The sequence below is a fragment of the Dermacentor andersoni genome, chromosome 11, assembly GCF_023375885.2.
Source record: "Dermacentor andersoni chromosome 11, qqDerAnde1_hic_scaffold, whole genome shotgun sequence".
NCBI classification, from domain to species: domain Eukaryota; kingdom Metazoa; phylum Arthropoda; class Arachnida; order Ixodida; family Ixodidae; genus Dermacentor; species Dermacentor andersoni.
The window spans coordinates 20,780,723-20,800,666 of record NC_092824.1 but is presented as its reverse complement, the minus strand read 5'-3'; the positions used below and the strand labels follow the sequence as shown (position 1 = coordinate 20,800,666).

Genomic DNA, 19,944 nt, shown 5'->3' with positions numbered 1-19,944 from the left:
GGAAGCAGCTTAACTGCGATATCTATATTTGGGGCAAAGCCACAGATTTGCAGACTTCTTAACTTACCAGTTTCCGGTAACTTTAGTGAAGAATTGCAGGCCCTACGTCAAATCTCTGCTTCTTCAAGTTGCAATAATTTACCCTTCTGTCTCAAATGACGCAAATTTAATTCTAATTGGTCTACCGGGTCTACGGTGCGACCCTTTTTGCATTATACATATATTTAAGTAGAGAAATAGAAGTTCGTTCCAAGCTTAACATCCTAACATAAGGTCTTAACATAAGGTACTGCTCAGGGCAAGCTCGAACTGCTCATTGTGTAGTTGTGCACTGAAAGCTACCATAGATTCCCTTCAGCATGTTATGCATATTTGTTTAAGTGATTTTGTGCCGGTTTGGTGCAGTATACTAATCTAGCAAGCAAACAAAACTACAGACATTGAGGTGCGCCTACACTGAACCATGTACTTGGTAAATCTTTTTGTTGGGCTAAATGGTACATCCGTAGAAGAGGTTCGGACTAAGGCAAAATATGAACGAGCGCATTTGTTTGCCATCCCCTATCTTTTGGCCGCGTTTTATTTTGCGCATAAAATTCCTTCTAGCTCTACTTACTCACTGCCACTTCATTTCGTTTCTATCTTCCTTGTGTTCCTGCGCTCGTCCCCTTTACTGAAATCACTATAATATGCCCAGTGTCATTTTGGCTGTTTTGGTTTTTGTCAGCAGCGCTGAAGGTGGGGCGTTTCCCATCCTCTTTATACCTAAAGACAATAATTGCTCACGTGCTTTGAGCAAAGGATTTACTTCTTGTTATGCAAACACGCGACCTGCATTACTGTACGCTTAATCAACATTTAATTGCTTCATAATTACGAGTACTTGCAAGAAAGTGCCAAAAGGGTCATCCTATGACTGATTTTCGCTCAGTGTAGTCTGTAGAGGACCTTGGAATGAAATTATGCAATTCAGATGCAGTTAAATATAGTTCATCTCAATTCCTGGCTGCTGATACGATCTCTCGATTTCGTGTGTCTTCACCGCAAGAATCAAGAAGCGACGACGAAGCCGGGCATCGTGATGATGAGAAAAGCTGAAAAGATTGTATTCACTTCATTGGTGCAAGTTGGTGACTCTCATCCGAATCTCGAGCGGTTCTGATTAACACGGGGGCCGGGACGGCCTTAAATGACCCCTGGCGGTCCTTTGGTTGTCGACGTTTTCGTGGGGAGCCTGTGGAAGTGGGTTGTGCCGCCGACCCTACCCTGCGGGCTTTCCTTCCTTCGTCCGTCCCTTTGTGTCAGCTCGGGGAATAGAAGGGTTCACGACGTTTCCGAGAAGAGGACAATTATGTTGACCTGGGAACGCCCACTTGAATGTCTCTCACATCCAACATGTCGATCATAACACTGCCGCATTTTTCTAGGTTTGGAGGGCAAGTGCTCTCGTGCAGCAGTCGCGCAATTCAGATCTCGTTAAGCATCCCCCCGATCAATTAAATCGGCACTCCGTTCCTTTATTTAAATGAAGCCTAAAATCGAGTTCGCGTATGCGGCTGCATTCTTTAGAATGCGAAGGCGATAAAACGCGCAACTACATTACCGAAAATAGAAAAAAAAAACAGTTATAGAGCGCACCAACCCTTCGGAATTTCAGTGGGCGTATGACAAATACTGAAAGACACACTGTAGCAATTATAATGATCCCAACTTTTGATACGGTCCTCTTCTCGGTGACCCTTTATAAAGAACTGGCTCGTTTTTGTGCCACTTCGTTTCCTTGTAGCAAGTCGCTGCGCAATTGCTACGGTGCCAGAGGACGAGCGCTGCGCGGCTATTCCGGATGGTGATTCGACCAATTATTAGACACTAGTTGCTCTTGTTATCCAGGGGAGGTATTCTGCATGGGTCCACCTAGTGGACATGTCCATTTCGTCTGCTGCTCAAGTGCTGAGTGGCTGTGGCACTTTGTGCTGCGGACGCGGCGCAGCCCAACCAATCAGAACTTCAATAGCAAACGAAATGGACATGCCCACTCGGTGGGCTCTTACAGAATACCTCCCCTGGAATACGCAAGCTGTGTGCGTCACTTCTGAAATTTACGTTACCTGCCGCGCTGTATTATGGCGGGATTGTCGTTCAAAGCAATGGAACCCAACGCTAATTGCATCATGGGATCAAACCACACATGCTAGATGAGTCGCCCTACAGGGCCGGTATTCTGAAGCACTCATTCTAGGGGACTTTGGAGATTCATCCACACTCGGCACTGCACTCCTCGAAGTAAATAGGGCTGATGGCGCACTTCGTAGTGTCTGAAGATAGCGAGCTTGGTACGGCGCCAGAAACAATGTCGGCGTAAAGGCGGACGCCTCTAATGCCGAGTAACGCAACACAACACTGAAATGAAAATATCCACTAACGTGATCGTCCAAGAATAGCGACGCAGCTGTTTTCCCGACAGCTGTTTGCATAGTCCTATGGCTCATCCGATTGTCACCCAAGCGGATCACGTTGCCAGCCATAGTCCTCGGAAAGCGATAACTTTCATTTAGTTTCGAATAAATTCAAAATTACAGAGTTTGAAAACCAGCATTATCTTTTACAAATGAATAAAAAAGGTTTGGAGTTATCCTTACCACACGAAAACCCCATGGAAGTATTATTCAAATTATGAAATTTGTATGCACGCATGCAGCGCTTGCAAGCACCATGAAAAATCATCCTGCATGCGTTTGGCTTTCGTCGTTGTTGCATGATTGCTCACAGCCGCTATTGCATACGACTTATAAACACCAACGCGTGCGCGGCTAAGGTAGCCTATGGGAGGAACCGTAGCAGACAACGTGTCAGGTGCTTAGGCCATCGCTGTGAATACGCCTGCGCCGTAAGGTTTCGCGAGGCGCCAGCGGTGGCGTTGCCATGAGCTTCCGTGTTCCCGCTAGCTGTGGCCGCGACTGTACACGGTGTCCTCAAACGTGAAAACGACAAAGCACCTTTATTACAACTACTTAGAAAGTCGGTCACTCTCGACTCACCATGTATCAAGGCCGCTCAAGGATGCCCGTCCACTCACGCAAAAAGAAGTTGTCTGGTGGCGCGAAATAGAACAGAGGTAGAGCATTGGACTCTTACACTAAAGGTGGTCCGTTTGAATCTTCCTCCAAGCTTCTTAGCTGTTGTCGCCTGACTGTCACGTCGGAGCTGCCTCGGCCAAGAAGTGCACTAGTTACACTAATTGAAGTGCAATTCCGGGTGGTGCGCCAAAGTGCGCCAAGAGCAACCCTTTCTCCCGTCCGGCTCCATGGCGGTATGTTTGCGAAGTATTGCACCAAGCATGTTCCAAAGGAAGCATAATGTAAAGCAGCGTACTGTCAACTCTGTCTCGCAAGAAAATTGAAACCAGGGCTTAAAGCAACGCTATCGCGCATAACGCCTAAGTAAACGGGGTGACCATAGCCGCGGATAAAGCTGATGTCGTCGGTCCTCCATTTGCTGTCTTCACGCTTTTGAGGCATACGTCTCAGGTGGAGGTTCCCGTGTACTGCATGAGACTATGCGATCATGCTGATTGCACCACTTGTGCGGCAGTTCAGCATTCCTCGTACCAGCGTGGCATCAGCCTCGCTCAAGGTGGATGTCGAAGTTAAAAAGTAGCCAAGGGCGACGACTGTTGACACGTCGTTCAGCATAGTTGTTGACAGTGCTGCTTCAGAAATACCTTGTAATATGCGTGCTCAACTACTGACGCATATTTTGAATATTAACGCTTACCTTTTTTGCGACCATGCAGCAGAGGAAACGCAGATCCCTATGTTGCGATTTAGACATGTTGCATACGTTCCACGGTACAGTTATGCAAGAGGGATTTTGAACGTGGAAGTAAAACCTGCGAAGCACTTTCACTGTGACTGTGGTTCAATCACCCTAGGTCTCATTTCGATGTCCTAGTATCCAAATGTCTATTTTTTTTTCTCGCTTGGAGCACGCCGTATTCCCAAGGCCTACTGGCAGTGAGAATTGTAAGGAGCTACTATATAACGCAATAAACGGACAGGGAAAACCACTCCGTGAAAATAATGCAGCTATTTTCGTTCATGAAATTTTTATTATTAGATTTATTCACATGAAGCCGGATCCGCTGTATTTGTTATTTAAGTAACACTGACACAAGGAGCCAGAGTTTTTGTCGTTGTGCCAAATCAGCTTCTTGCCTCTGCCAAGGCTTACAGAAAAAAATACAATGGCTGCTCCATCACTAGAAACCACGCGGGGAAAGAGAACCGGTAACGGAACACATACATTTACGCCAGAACGGGAATCGGTTAAACTGACGCTGAAATTGGCTGCTTCCTCCTACACGAATCTAGCAATCTTGGTTATATACTTCATTCTGACTTGGACGTAAACAGACTGGTAATGACTATTTCATGACAACACTTATTTGCGCTAATAAGCAAATAGAAACGGAAGCGAACGTGGAACATATCAAATCCGCCTAAAGATGTTGGTTTCAACGCCATCTTCGTTGCCAAAGAAGTCTGCCTTCAGGAACTCAGAGATTCACGCTGCAAAGCGTCTCAGATGGCCATAATTGTGGAGCGTACATTTGTTGCGTTCTACAAGCACTAACCTAATGGGGCGAAGGTTTGAATATTGTATAATTCGAAACTGAGCGGTACACGAGAACATGATAAGGACCACGCCACCAGCGATGGCAGCAAAGATGAGCAGGCGTAACGTTAAGCGACCGGAAGCACAGCGGTTTGGAGTGGAGAAGATTCGGGCTATATTGTAGTTGATATACATGGAAAGAATGGAATCTGGCGTACCATGTAATGAGTATGCCCCTTTATGCGCCAGCGTCCGCCGCTGCTGGCTTGTGGTAGCTGCTAGGTTTCGGTCATATGGGTCCTACATGGGCATGGATCTATTCTGCGACGTGACCATGCGTGGTTTTATTGTGGTGTCAGTGTGTTGGCCTTTTTTCTTGTGTCCAACACGGTGGTCGAAGCGGCTGACTGACCACTCTGTACATGTTTGCTTCAGACTGTACAGCGTGAGGAGACGAAGGCACAGCAAGGAGTGAGAGAGGGCTGAGGGCTTACTTCGTCCTCTTCTGCTCGCGCTACTGGTACTTGCGATGTCGCGCCAGATAGCACAAAGAACGGTTTTAATGGCAGATGATTGGGCCGTTTAATGAGGTTATAAAATGTTCAGGCGTAAGACGCAGGCAGTTGATGCAAGGGAGGCGTACCTATAGATCGTTTCGCGTAGGTTTCGCTTTGAAGTGAACAGAAAATTTGTAATGATGACGATGATGATGATATTAATGATGATGACCTTATCTTATTGATGGTGGTCATCATGAGCAAGAAGAGGCTGTGTTTCTTTATTTGTCTGCGTACAAACCGATGCCCTCTGTGGAAGGTCCGCCACCTATATATCAACCTTGGGGTAATCTCCAACTTATAGTACATGTGCTTTGTAGTCTATGGGGCTCTGTGACCACATGCCGCGTAATAGAGCAAGAAGAGCAGTACCTGCGACAAAAAATTAAGGGCCGCGGACGACAAGGGCGCTGTGTCATCCGTCATTTATTCATTCATTCATTCATTGAATACCTTCAGTATAACATAGGCATTAAAGAGAGTGGGGTTATACAGAGAGTGGGGTTATAAACAATACAAATACAAGAGTCTCTCGTTATACAGTCTTAGCTAAACATTTCATAAATTGGTCATGACCTTGAAGATTGCTAACGGGGCGGGAACGTGGTTCCACTCTTTCAGCTGTGCGTGATAGTAAGGACAGCCAAAAAGCATTAGCTATGCATGTGGAGCGCCAACTTTGCGAGAACCGTCTAGTGGCTGCGAAATATAATCAGAAGAGATTAATACATCGCCGGCGCTGGTAATGAAAGATATCGTAAAAAGTTCCTCAACGAAAAATTTTATGGCGAGATGTGAGATTGAGCAAGCTTACATTAGATCTTATTTTGCTTATGCTTGAATCGCAACTGTAATTACAGAGAGAACGAAACGAAATTTCTTGTGCGTTCTTGCTTTGATTTTTCGTAATATGTCGTCGTACGAGCAAGCCCGCTTAACTACCATTTCGCGCATATCGGTGTAGTGAATGCACAATGCGGTACTGCATTGTTCCTGTCCTTTTTCTATGCTTTCCTTTCTGCTCTTCATCACCGTCGCCCAGAGTTGTGTGACGAACCGGGCGTATTTTTAGTGACCCTCTCAGCCTTTCGTGCCCACCAATTTTGACAGACGGGGAGCATGCTTTCTAATAAGCTGGTACGCTCCACGCCATCGCACGCCTTAAATAGATATACACTATACATGTTTTCATATTACATGGGTATGCAAGCAACTGTTGCAGTGGTTTATTTCTGTTCCTTGCCTTTAGCATTCTGAAGAAGCGCAACATCTTCGTGACAAAATACGAGCAAAGCAGTAAAAAATGCCTAATTTCGAGCATCTTGTAAACACGGATACAAGTCGGTGACTTTGTTCATGTTATAGACCTCAATTTTAAATTGGCGCCCTCCGACAAGTGTTATAACCCCCCTCCCCCCCAGCCGCATCAATTCCCGAAGAAGGAAAAAACAAAAAAGCTCTTCATTTTCTTCCGTCCCACCGTCGTCGTTCCGTTTGAAAGCAGTTCAATATCTACAACCGTCTGTCGCAATGGCCACGAGCCGAGCCACGAGGAAAGCCCGTCGGAAGCCCGAACGACACCGCAGTGACAGCTGGCGCCTATGCAAACGCTAACCGCGTGCACCCTCTCACCCTTTGTTCGCCCACAGCCCTCTCCGCTGTTCTAGCTGTTTCTGCGGGCGCTCGCTTCGCGAGGGAAATTGTTCCTAGGTGGCCGCGCGCGTTCGAGACAGGACACCCTGTGTCGGAACGGCTTTCGGACGTTTACAAATGGACGCTGCGCGTGGACGGCACGCGAGGAGAAAGACAAAAAAGAAGAAAAACTTCATTATCGCGTTCTCATTAAGGCCCCTCAGTATGCGCTGTCTCCTGCCCCAACATTCCGCTATGGTTTTTGTGTTTCCATTTTCTTCTTTTCTTTTTTGTGATTGTAACTACTTGCGCGGCGCTGATTTCGATTCGTTCGTCCCTGTCGACGCAGCAATTTCTCCTTGCGCGTTTCTACCTCTTATTTTACTTCGTTTCAACCTCCCGACTTTCGTAGTCGAAGCGCGCCCCAAGCGCGAGATGTCAGCCGTACTGTGCGCAAGAGTCTTGAATTCCCTTTCACTCCGCGCAGTCCCCTTGCGCGAGGCAGCGGCGTGTCGTCGGCGAAATTTCGTTGTAACGCTCGGGTGCCGGGTTCCGTTGGCGCGGGGGGCCCCGGATAATCGTAATTTTCGAACTGTCAAAAACGAGAAAGAGACAGAGAGAGAGAGAGAGAGAGAGAGAGCAGAGAGCACAGAAAGGAAAGAATGACGGCGTCGCCCGAGGAGTCCTGGCGAGAAGCTGCACCGCGGCGGAGCGTACTAATTGGGCCGACGAGGCGGGAAATTAACAGAACTGTCGTCGCTTCGTTGTCGTCCTCGCGGACGTCCATGTTTTACGAGTATGGTGGTGTCGTGTTGTAAGCTCTCTCGCGCCGCGTGTGACCCTGTGCGCGTCAGTCGAGGCGTGTGAGAGATAAGGCGGCGCCCTTATTATCGCGGCCGCCCTGTTTCGCTGCCTCTTCATATGTACCGCGTTCGGGAAGTACGGCCAGCGCATTTCAGCGCAGCGAGTACAGTGAACGTAGAGCAAGAAATAGCCTACCGGTGTGCAACAGAGGCGTACGAAGCAGATAATAATAAAAGCGAGATGTTTTCAACCCCTAGGGCACGTCCGCGAGCTAATTATGAGTCGAGGCACGTCGTTCTTAGATCAAGGCAGATAAGAACACGTTCTAGAGCACGAACCATTCAGTTTCAGGTAGTACATTTTCCTAACATTAACGAACACATCAGCAAAATCGTCTTACGACTGGACTTCAATTAGAAAGAACACCTAGTGTTACCCTGTAATTGATGTATAACAGGAAATTATAAATGTACGCGATGTAGGTGCTGCTGGATAGCGATGGCGAATCTGTGTTTTTTCAAAGTGCTCAAGATAATAATCGCCTCCAACTATGCGCGCATTCTCGTGAAGTAGCGTTCCGAAATGATCGATTGATAGGCTTTAATGTTCTAAAGCAGCCCAAAGTGGAGGGGTCCAAATAATTTTGACCGTCGGTGTTTCTTTGAGGTCCCCTATGTTTAGGCCTGCGGTCGTTGTTGCATGTTTCCTCCACCGAAATTCAGCCGCTGCGACCGGGAGTCGATCCCGAGACCTCGTGTTCAGCAGCAGAATTCCACAGCCCCTGAGCTACCGCGGTGGAATACCGCGAAATGCAGTGACTGTTTGCAGGGCGATGGGCCTTGCCAGGCATTATGCCTTTCGCCCTCCTCCTGAGGTATGCGATTATTTATAATATTTTGGGGGGAAAACACTCCCGCTTCCATCCTGCCACTCACTGGTGGGAAGTATGGCTTCATTGACTTCGTTGACTTCGCCACCTATTGTGTGTATGTATAGCGGTAGTATCGTTTACATAAAACCGACGGAGGCGCGTCCAGCAACGCCTTGTCGAGCTGGAATCCGGTCGTCGGCTTCACGTAAACTCCGAGGCCTCGTTCACACCAGCGATTCGCCGAGGTCGGGCGACCAAGTTGGCCGCAAATATTCGGGTAGAATCGCTCGCGTAAAAGAAAGCTGCGTCTCATGGCATACATAAGGAGTCAAGGCTAATGCCAAGGATGCTTAGTAGGCACGCTGTTTAGTGTGCCTGTGCTTTCGTTAATGCCAGATGACACGGTGTGAAACTTATACATTAGGTAACACTCGCGGACTTCGCGATCATGATGTGAATGAAAGCCTGATTCAAGTATAGTGGCCCTGAGCTTCTTGAAAGAACGCCCTGGTAAGCGAATATGCCTTAATGGTAGGTTATGAAGCGTATTAGCATGCTATCTGTGGTTGTTAAACCGTATTCAAAGCGAGGTTTATGTTTGGCCAATATACTGTTTTCTGCAGACTGTGCGCTCAAGCATGTACACAAGATTCGAGGTATCGCAAATAAAAGATCGGCGAAGTTTTAGGGTAAAGTCTGAGGACGTACTAATCACTCTCTCTATGTGGTTTGCATATGCACGTACACCTTGCAACGTGCTTTGTTGCATGGGGTGCAGCCAAACGCCTTGTTGTACTCATAATTTTGAGCATGTTAACATATCGCGGAGGTTCTTACACCGTCGGTACACAACGCGAGGCGGTTCAGGAAAAATATCGAGAAGATGTTCATTTTGTGAAAGGCTATTGTGGGGGCGTTTCAATAAAGAAAATACTTTTGGCGCTGATGCCAAGAATGTTAGTACAAGAGTGGTGCTGTTACGTTCTCCGGGTAACCGGTTTTCGCTAAGGATATCGGCTCCGTTTAATTCATCTGCTCGGCATATGGCGCCATCAATTAACTTTGACGGATACTGCCGTTTAACGAGAGCGCTGTTGAGTTCGCAATTAGAAATGGAATCTTCGCGATCCGAACACAATCGCTGACTAGGGGTACCGGTTTTGAAATGTCGCACATGGCTGCTGCGGAAATGTAGAAGCTGGTTTTGATCAGTAGGTTTGTGATAAAGTTTTGTCAATAATTTACCTTGCGATAGCGTAACTGTGACGTCCAGAAAGTTGACCGAAGTTGACGAGTAATTGTGCAAAAATTTGATTGACGGGGGTAAGTGTTTGAACCCTTCTATGAACTTTAACAGGCTATAGCCTCCCCGTGAGCCCAATTTAAGAGGATATCGTGAATTAAGCGCTTATAAAGCAAAGGTTACAGGGTATTACTGGACAAGAAGTCATTTTCCAGAACACCCATGAAGATATTAGTGTAATTCGGGCCTACTCGAGTTCCCGTTTGCGTACCACTAATCTGAACGTAATGACAATTATTAAATTCAAAGTTATTGAGCTCAGGAATGAGCTTTAACAACGATCTCAGAGTTTCATTATCGACAGGTTTCTCGAAATAAGAATCTTCAGAAGTCTTAAAGACTGCTGCAATTCCATCAGCATGCGGTATGTTAGTATAAAGAGAGGCGACGTCGAGTGTTACAAGGATTTCGTTATGCGGAATGGCAAGATTTAATACATCTTGAAGAAAGTTATTGGTATCTTTTACAAATGATGGAAATGTTCCGGGAATCTGGTTAATAAGAGAGTCTACGTAGCGCGATAGGTTCTCAGTTGTAGTGTTTACGCCGGAAATAATCGGGCGGCCCGGGTTACCATGTTTGTGAGTCGTCGGGAGCAAGTAAAATCTACCAGCTACAGGACTGACCCGTACAAGTGACCGAGCGGTTTTTTCATCTATCTTTTTCTCCTTTAGTAGTGCCATAAGCGTATCCTTCAAAATGCCCTTAAAGTTATCGGTTGGGTCATTCGGTAGTGCTTCATAGAAAGTGAAAGTGGCATTTGAGAGTTGTGTGGTAGCTTCCGCTATATAATCCTGCTTATAAAGGAGAACAACTGCTCCTGCCTTATCTGCAGGTTTAATAACAATTTCATGGTTATTGCCTAATTGTTCTAGCGCTGTTTTTTCTCCCATTGACAGATTCGGTCGGTAAGGAACTCGGGTCTTGTATGCCTCAAGGATATCACATTGTACAGCATTTGTGTACATATTTAGATTCTTATCGCGTTGCGGCTGTGGTGTCCAGTGTTGGTGTGTGCTGGGCACAAGTAGTCTAGTCTCGCAAGCACTTTCACGGTTATGAAAGCACTCTTTGAGGCGCATGTTTCGAGCAAAGTTGTGTAGGTCCTCTAAAGCTGGAATTCAATGAATCCACCTGAGGTGGTGCAAAAAGTAAGACCTTTCGATAAGGCAGTTATATGAGCATAGGAAAGAGTAACCGTGGAAAGGTTTACAACATTGTTGCCCCGTTCAGTGGGTTTACTTATAAGTGATGCTTCAACGAGAAGATTATTTGTATTGGCAATACATTCAGAAGGCCCTACGCCGCCGCGAAAAACTTCTTGCGTTTGAGCGCGGATAAGTTGTTCTTAGTATGTTTAAAGGATGTCAAGCATTCAGATTCAGGCATCCCCAACTGCATAGCGAGGTGCTTTTCTTCCTTATGAAGACGTAACATACACAATTCGTAGTGATAAACAACTACACGCAGTAACTCCAACGAGGCATTATTTAATGTCTGTTGCCACTTTGTTTTGCTAAAAGTGGAAAGTTCGGAGGTGGCCGGGTTCAGTCTTAGCTGTAAGCCTTTTGGAACTACTGAAGCTTTCAAGTAGGACGACAACATGGTGACATGCAACTCAGAACGGATGCCTTTCTCGGCAATCTAACTTTGAAGAACGCACGAGAAGGCAAATGTGCAACAGAGTTACCGGGGACTGGTAGTCAGCGGTGTTGTCTCGGGAGTTGTATCGAGAGTTTATCATGTTGCTCTACAATTTTCTCACTGACACTTTCGATCTAACTATATTTTACAAGTGCCTTTTATTAACTAAGTACCTAATTAGGTGGAATGAAAGAAAAGTGATCCGAGTATCTCCAAGCGATGGCAAACAATATTACCTTGGTTCTCTCCAGCTACGTGGCATTTGCGTATTTTGAATGTTTGACTCAAATAGCGTGGATCTATAGCGCCGCCTGTCGCGGCGATGCCAGTTGGCGTGGGGATTTAAGTGAGTTCTCTCGTGCGCTCCGGTAGTCGAACCTTCGACTTCGACTTCTCAGTCAGTAGCTGCGCCCGTCTCCTTTGGACGTCCACGCATGTACGCGAGAAGTGATACACGGCAACATGAAAGCAAGACCATAACATTCGTAAACCTAGTCGTCATCGGGGACAGGTCCCAACGTTTTCGCATTCATCCACATAGGGGTACATAAGTGGCGTTGACTTTAAATATATATATATATATATATATATATATATATATATATATATATATATATATATATATATATATATATATATATATATAGTTCTAGAGAAATCGTGCCGACTGCATATGTACTTAAGCCAGTATTTTCTTTCATCACGCAATATTAAACAATTAATTACTTTGATGAATTAAGTTTTTAATTATGGCTTGACTCGCAAACATATCAATGACAAAGTTGTAGAGCACCTTAAATAACCTCCGAATCAAGCATTCATTTCGTGCTGAAGTGGTCCTGGCTGTTTTTTCCAAGAAAAAAGAAAGGCCCGCGAAATACGAAATAGGTGCGCACTCGTACGCGGCTACTCAAGCCCCTACAAGCAACCATTGAAAGATATGCGGCTGCATTTTCTTATCGCCGCATCGTACCAGGCCCCGCTACGCTTATCTATGCGTCAGCGGCGTGTTCTCTTAATGCCGCGACCATCACATAGCGCGAAGCCATGTATCGAGCTGCCGCCGCTGGTAAAGCCGTGTATCCGTGGCTATTCGCTTGGGAGCGCTTGATCAAGGGGCGCGCGAGCGCGTATCTATTTATTTTGGATGTTTCGCGTGCTTTTGTTTTTTCTCGGAAAAACCAACGAGTCAAAGCTGAGCACTAAACAAATGCTTGATTCGGAGTTTATTTGAGGTGCCCTACAACTTCGTAATTGATATGTTTGCTCAAAAGCTCTGCTGCGATATTTGAAGGCAACTGGATTGAGTCAGCGTCTGTGATCCAAACTGAGTGACCGAACCATATACCCAGTAGACTTTCTCTTCTTCTTTTAACCTTTCCGTCCCCTTTTCCCTTTCCCCAGTGTAGGGTAGCCAACCGGGCTCAGTCCTGGTTAACCTCCCTACCTTTCCTTTATCATTTGCTCTCTCCCTATATGTTTGCTATTCAAGCAATAAATAAAAATGTCACTAATTAAAAGAAATTATATATACATCGTGATGAAATAAATACTAGCCGTAAGTGCATACGACTACGGCTACTATGCAGTCGGTACGATTTCTCTAGAGCTCTGGGGTATTTTAAAAATCTTGGTCCAAATTAGCTGGGACAACCTGTGTATATATATATATATATATATATATATATATATATATATATATATATATATATATATATATATATGTGTGTGTGTGTGTGTAAACAAAACATCAGCACACACGATGAAGGCGAAATGCAAGAACGCTCGTGTACACTTAGATTTAGGTGCATTGACGAGCTCGAGGACGTCGCAATCAATCCGGAGTCATCCACTACAGCGTGGCCCCTAATCAGATAGTGATCTTTGCACGTAATGCCTCAGAAAATGAAAGTAAAGACTACATTACTGCGTCAGAGCTAGAGAACTGTTGGCTCGAATATTGTCAAGCTCCTCCGTAGAAGTACTGCTCAAGAAAAATTCTAACACTGTTCTACGAGTTTTAAGAATCAAATGGCACCCTGCACGGCTATCGAAGCGAAACGTAAGGTTGACGTGGAACACAGACAACTTAGTGCTGATATAGTAGTGCATTGTGCTACCTAAATGTTTATTTGTTCGAGCTGCCGTGCCCTCTATATAAGAGATAGAATACAGAAAGTGCGTAGGCAATTAATTTATGTTGTCATAGATAATAAGAAAGTAAGACGTGTGATACTACAAATGTGTAAATCGAGAATTGAATTATCCGAACACCCTAGATTGGCGCGAAAAGAAAATAACAAAACTGTACCTCTAAGTGTATTCGACAGCAAGCATCGAGCAATGTTCTTAGTCTTAAGACACCCACTCCTACGTTTCACACCAATTTAGATGCATGACAATCGCCTTCTATTCCAACGCATACGATGCGAGTGATTTCGCATTCGCGTTTCAGGTTAGCTTGCAAACGCTCTAATGCGTAAACATGAAAAGTGCATGGTCATAAAGTTGTGGCCTGTGTTGTGCAAACGCAGGCCACACGTCATATTTCTCTTTTTTTTATTAAAACCTTGTTGTCTGCACGTTGCGATGGGTCTACCTCCTCACCAAATCCCCTAATGACGTGAATCGACACGTTCAGTTTTCTGAAATGAACTAATTAGCTGGAAGCCTTGGCGCAAAGCAAGTTGCTTATATCTTTATACAGCTCCTACTACAAGGTAAAGGGAAAAATCTGGTGGATATATGGCGTTTATTGTCTAGCACGCAAAAAAACAATAAATAAATTGCCAAGACTGCCCGAACAAACTGCAACGTAATTGAACTGTTTAAAAGAGATTTGCACAACAATGGGGTAAATCGAGAACCATGCAGCCATTACAACAGATTTCTGCAGCAGTGCGTAGCACCGGGCAACGTTTCAAATAAGTATTTGCTATCACAGTAACTCAGTACAACTACCGCAGTGCATCGTTCGTGTTTGATTTTACAGTGTGTGTCAGCAGCTTGTGCGCTTCTGCGTGCATTTGTGTACGTGCGCGCCTGTGGGTGTGCATTATTTAGCAGTTAAAGCTGGCGTTCTGCGCACACAATGCGGCGCTTCTCCACGAAATGCAGTGGTGTTCGAGTAGTTCGAGGAGCGAGCCCTGGGGTGCGATCGGAGATGGTTGTTCGGCGCGTTCGTTCGGTTACCGGCGCGCGCGATTGGCCTACTTCGCGCCGACGTCGCCAGCCGCGGGGCGCCGCCCCGTTTTTGGTGACGTCAAAATGACGACACGCTCCTGTCAATCATCCGCCCACCGAGCATTTCGTCCGAACGCGACGGGAGTTGAGAAGTTTGGAGCGATCATACGGCTTCGTATGGCGCGTCTGGTGGATTGGATTGGATCCAACAGGCGGCCTTTTCGGCTGCGGAATAGCACGTTTGAATCCAATCCATAGTTTAATTCGAGAAAATGGCGCTTCCGTTGGGAACTTAGGTTGTTGCGCTGGCGTTTCTAGAGGAAGGAGGAGAGCGGGTGGCGGTGCGAAACGCGTTTGAAGAAATGGCAGAAAGTGAATTCCGGCGTCGTTTTTGTTTCTCGAAACAAATAATTCGTTGGTTGTACAGATAAATCGACAACATCATTGGTGCCAGCGAGCCACTGGAATGTTGTCGCTGCCCCTTGAAAAGTGCGCCACTCCTCCCGTCGTTTTCTTTTTCTTTTTTCTTCTCGCTGTGCGCGACACCACCTAGGGACGACGCAATGAACCTAATGGTTATAAATTGCAATAGTCACACGCACTACTATTTGAAAACGTGTTTGGGTTTGAGAAGAAAAAATACATTTTTTTAGATAAAGATTTAATTCATTTGGAAGACGAGAAACATTTGGTTTTGTAGTATACCGTTTGCAAGCAGGCGACAAACGACGGAAGTAAACTTCCGGGGAGGTCACCGCTTCTGATTGGCTGCTCTCTCCGCCCCGCTGTCACAAATTTTGCATACTGCAACTTTGTGACGTTGCAGCAACTGAACAGAACGCGTATCGAACAGAATATCTCCGATCGCGCCCCTGGTCTGCGACTAATTGTTCTTGTATATGTTCTCTTGCGCCGTACTGCCTTTGTTGTTTGGCTTCTATGCTCCCGCAAGTTTTTCCCGGCCATGGGGATTCGGAACTGCTTTCACATTTCTTGTGGATTTATTGACGAGGGACATGTTATCTGCATAATAAATTGAAATGTGCAACTAGCAAATAAAAATATTCATCAAAAACGCCATTATTTTCTTTACTAGACATGCTCAAGCTGTGAAGTGGTGAAGTAATCTCCATAGCTGAAATTAGGCTATCGGAGCTTTCCACATACTGCGACTAACATTTTCATGAAGAATTAGTGTGCCTTGTAGTTAATATTACCTCGATCGACCTGCAAAACGGAACGTTTGTGGGATACTCTTGACGTAAACTTCTTTCCATCCGGTAACGCGTATTGAGGGCTGATATCTAGGAATGTAGAGCTAGTCTCGAGAGGCCTCCTAAGCTGACGTGACTTCACCAATGTTAGGATTTAATTTCGCAATGTAATCACCGGTGCTAAAGCAAACAACTGAAAAGATAATTAGTTCAAATTTGTTAGACATGTACTGAATATCGCGAATGTTCAGTTTTTCATATAACCTGTCTGATCAGGCAACATTGGGCTACCGTTAAAGAACCCCAGGTCGTCCAAATTTCCGAAGTCGCCCACTACGGCGCGCATCATAAACAAACTGTAATTTTGGCACGTATACCCCATAATTTTTTAATATTGTGCTACATTTTCCGGAAGAGATTTAGAGAAAAACTGATTGAAATAATAAAACAAATATACAAAACACGCTGAAATTAGACAGCCAAAGGCAACATCGGGCAATGGCATGCCTTTTATGTCTGGTTGTTCTTGTTTTTGGTACGATGGATAATTTTGTGAACATTTCATGGCTGTCATTTGATGTCGTACGTCTGTATCCCTGCCAAGAATACATACTAACACACACATTTTAAGCACTTGTATTAGAAGTACCACAGGTGTTCTTTTATTTGAATAAATACAAAGCAGAAATAGTTGAGCGATTGCAAATGTCTGCAAACATTTTCCTTGTGTATATTAAACGTGTACCGATGAAGTCGAGGACAATAGTGGTGATTTCGATTATGACTATGGTAGCGATGAGATACGCCGCAAATACAGGCAGTAGTATGCCAGATTATATGGTTTCCAGAACTACCGATAACATGAAAGTGGATAGTGAAGTACTATCAAAACCACATTTATTGCATTTTATTTTATTGAGAAGATAAGATAAAATAAAACGTACTAAGTGTTGATGAATAGAGATTATTGTGGCCGAAAGGAAAATTTTAAATTTAGATATATGGTTTCAAAACATATTTGCGCGGTTGCGGTGTTGTGATATATAAAGTACGCTAAGTTGGCAGCCGCGTAAATAAGAGACTCCCACGCGCTGCAATGAGTGGTAGCCTAAGCGCCACGAAAAAAAAAAAAATGAAATAGCTTTCCTAAGTATACCGAAATGTTCCTCTGCCAGTTTCTCGAGGAGCTATAGAGAGCTTTCGAAACACAGCATAAGACGACGACGCTCAGCCATAGCCAGTCGGTACGGGTGAACAAGCGTTCTCGCTCGAGTCAGTGTCTGCCGGAGAAAACCACTCCCACAGCACGCGCACTCTTCTGCCGTCCGCTTCAGAAGTAGCAGACGACGAGGGCGATGAAACGACGCCGATGAAAAGAACTCCGAGAGCGCGGCGCAAGGAAGAACACAGCGCAGGATGAATGCACAGAAAAAAAAAAAAGGAAAGTGAGGAAGCGGAGGAGGTGCCGCACGAGAGATGCGAGAAGAGAAAGAGGAAGGGCGCGATAGAAAGAAAATGAAAGAGGGACGCGTTAGAGAGGAGGAGGGTTGCGCCGGGAGCCGCGGTGCGCGCGGACCCTCGCCCATCGCTTGCGGGAGTGCGCTCCTGAAAATAGTTCTCCCATGCTCGGCTTTGAAAGTCTGCGAACGAGCGCAGTCTTAGCTCGATGACGACGTTTTTACGCTATTCCCCATCCTTAACAGTGCCGACAAAATATTATGACACAACTTATTCTACCTGAGAACGCGTTTACTGACGCGGTCGCGGAGCGCTACCTCTGTGCCAGTGAGTGGAGCGGCTCCCCTTTTATCCGGCGCCCGGCTCCCGGGTTCCGTCATTTAGTTGGTACGGTCGACGGAACGTCGGTTGTGTTGTGTTCTGCAGTAGACACGTCGGGGTACACCGGTTTCGTTTTTTCTTCTGTTTTTTAGCTCCGTTTTTTCTCAGTCTATCTGTCTCTCTCTCTCTCTCGATCTGTGTCTCTCTTCTATATCGGCTTTTGCGTTCATCCCGCGTGTCTGAGTTGCCTGCCTTTTCGGCGCCAAGTTTTCCACCAACATCAGCTCCGGGAGAAGAAGAAGAAGTATCAACTGAAAAAAAAAAGGAAGAAGAGCGCCCCTCCAACTTGCCTGATTAGTTTTCTTCGTCACAAACAGAAAAAAAAAGAACAGCAAGAGAGAGCAGGAGAGAGAAAACTTCACCCGACCTACAAGTTCCCCATCCAAAGTCCTAACCTCCTTGTGTGCTATTACGGTGTGCTTTTTCAGCGTCGTCTGCTATACAGCGCCAAGAGAATCGTCTGCTTCGTCGTCGCCGTCTTCCACGCAGGACGTGTTTGTCGTCTGCTTGCTACTGCGTGGTGATTGGACGCGTGGCCGTCGTCGCGTCGTCTGCTTTGTTACGAGTGTGCAGAAGGCCTCCCCCACGAGTACGTCGCTAGCGCGAAAGAGTTTGAAGAGAGCGAAGTACGCAGCGCAGAGGTCCAGCCTCCGTCAAATCGCTTTTGTTGCACAAGAGAACGCACAAGTTCCACGCCGCGTGGTCGCTGCCCCACCCGCACAGACAACCGGAGGTGACAGAAAAGAAAAATAACAAAGCCCTTGTTTGCTCGCTCAGCAGACGACAAAGGTCTACTCTCGCGAACCACCGGCCTCGACAGGGATTCTCCGTGAGACCAGCTTCGTGTTCACGTGGCCGAACCTTCGTTCCTTTTCCTCCAACTGGTGATCGCCGACTCAGAAGATAATCCGCGCTCAACAACTGTCCTCCCCTCGGTATTGGCTACTCCAAACACCTCATCACCACGACGAGTTTCGCTTGGGTTAACTCTTCGGAGAGCGGTCTTTTGAACCAAGGTGAGTAGTCAGTTCTTGTTCCGCCGCGACTTCTATCAAGCATTTCGTGTTTTACTTTTTGCAAGCCTCGTTGTAAAGACAGCTAAATAATGCCTGCCGCATTGCTTGTCCTGTTCGCATGTGCGTAATATAAAAACGAGGTAGACGCGTTTCCATCCTGCGCCGAACTATCGCGTTGCGTTCCCTAAAATGCGCTTGCGTTGATGTCATGCTCCCAACCCGCTATCATTCACCGCGACGTGTCGTTCGATCTTGTGCCACGCTGTCTTCTCGACGATGCAGTGTTCAGTTGTCTTTTATTTTCCACCGCGCCTATTTCCAGCACGAAATATTTCCCGAAAAACTCTTTGGAAGTAGCATGACAAACTGCATACGCCAACACCATGGTGTCAGGTATGCCCTATCCCCTTTATGCACTTTTCTGTGACCAAAAAGCCGCAACTAGTGAGGTGTTGCCGACGCCTTATTTCTTTGTAGCAGCAGTTGACATCCTTGCGACTGGTTCATCGCTATGTACAGTTGTCACCATTTGTTTCGCCGCAACCTTCACTTAAGTGCGTTAACAATTACGAGGAAGCAATTCGGTGAGTGCGAAACACTGGATACGAGGAGTTGCTACGCTACCAAGAGTTCTGCGTCATCTAGTCAATATTAAACAGCGCCAGCCTTACTAAAAGAGACCGCTGTAAATAGCTATCCATTGCCGGTGCTGGCCTCGCTTCAAAGCTGCCTAGAAAAGGTATAAGCAGTGACTGCCGCTATAACTGTCGTCCTTTCGAGAGTGTAATAATAGTTCGCCAGTGATTCAACGATACACGGCATAGCGCGACAGTATCGCACCCCGCCACGCGCCCCGTCGAACCGCGTCGATGCTGAGTCAGCGTGGGACGCGTTCCTTTGTTCCCGAGAATCCCGAGGTCTCCCTTCCCCCGCGCGCCACGCGTGTCACCCGCATGGTCCGCAGTCGACAACAGCTGGCCGCCGCTTTATTTCCTATCGCTTGTCATCGTGCGCAAAACTGGAGCCGAACGCTTCGAAATATCCCGTTCCCGCTGCCAACATCGGTGGTTGTCGCCGGCATGCCTCGAAAACACGGCTCCGCGACCACGTTTTTTCTCGCGGTGGAGCGCCGGCTCCAAGATGGCTTCTCCGCACGGCGTCGCTGTAGCGGGAGGAAGCGCGCGCACTCGTTGCCCTCCCGCTTTCGCGGCGCGCCAGGAACGACGGGAAGGCCGGCCGGCCACTCGCCATTTCCTCACTCTGCTCT

General features: G+C 46.4%; 1 protein-coding gene across 2 annotated transcripts in view; it reads left to right on the top strand.

The window, feature by feature from the left end:
* Window positions 1-19,944, top strand: part of fne (found in neurons) — a 188,538-nt gene that overhangs the window by 31,522 nt on the left and 137,072 nt on the right. Inside the window, exon 1 of one of the 2 annotated variants that reach the window (XM_050167354.3) lies at window positions 16,738-18,677. The exons of the other annotated variant lie outside the window; for it this stretch is intronic. The gene's annotated coding sequence lies outside the window, so the exon portion shown is untranslated. Of the gene's footprint in view, window positions 1-16,737; window positions 18,678-19,944 lie in introns of those variants that run through there. 2 annotated transcript variants of the gene reach the window in all.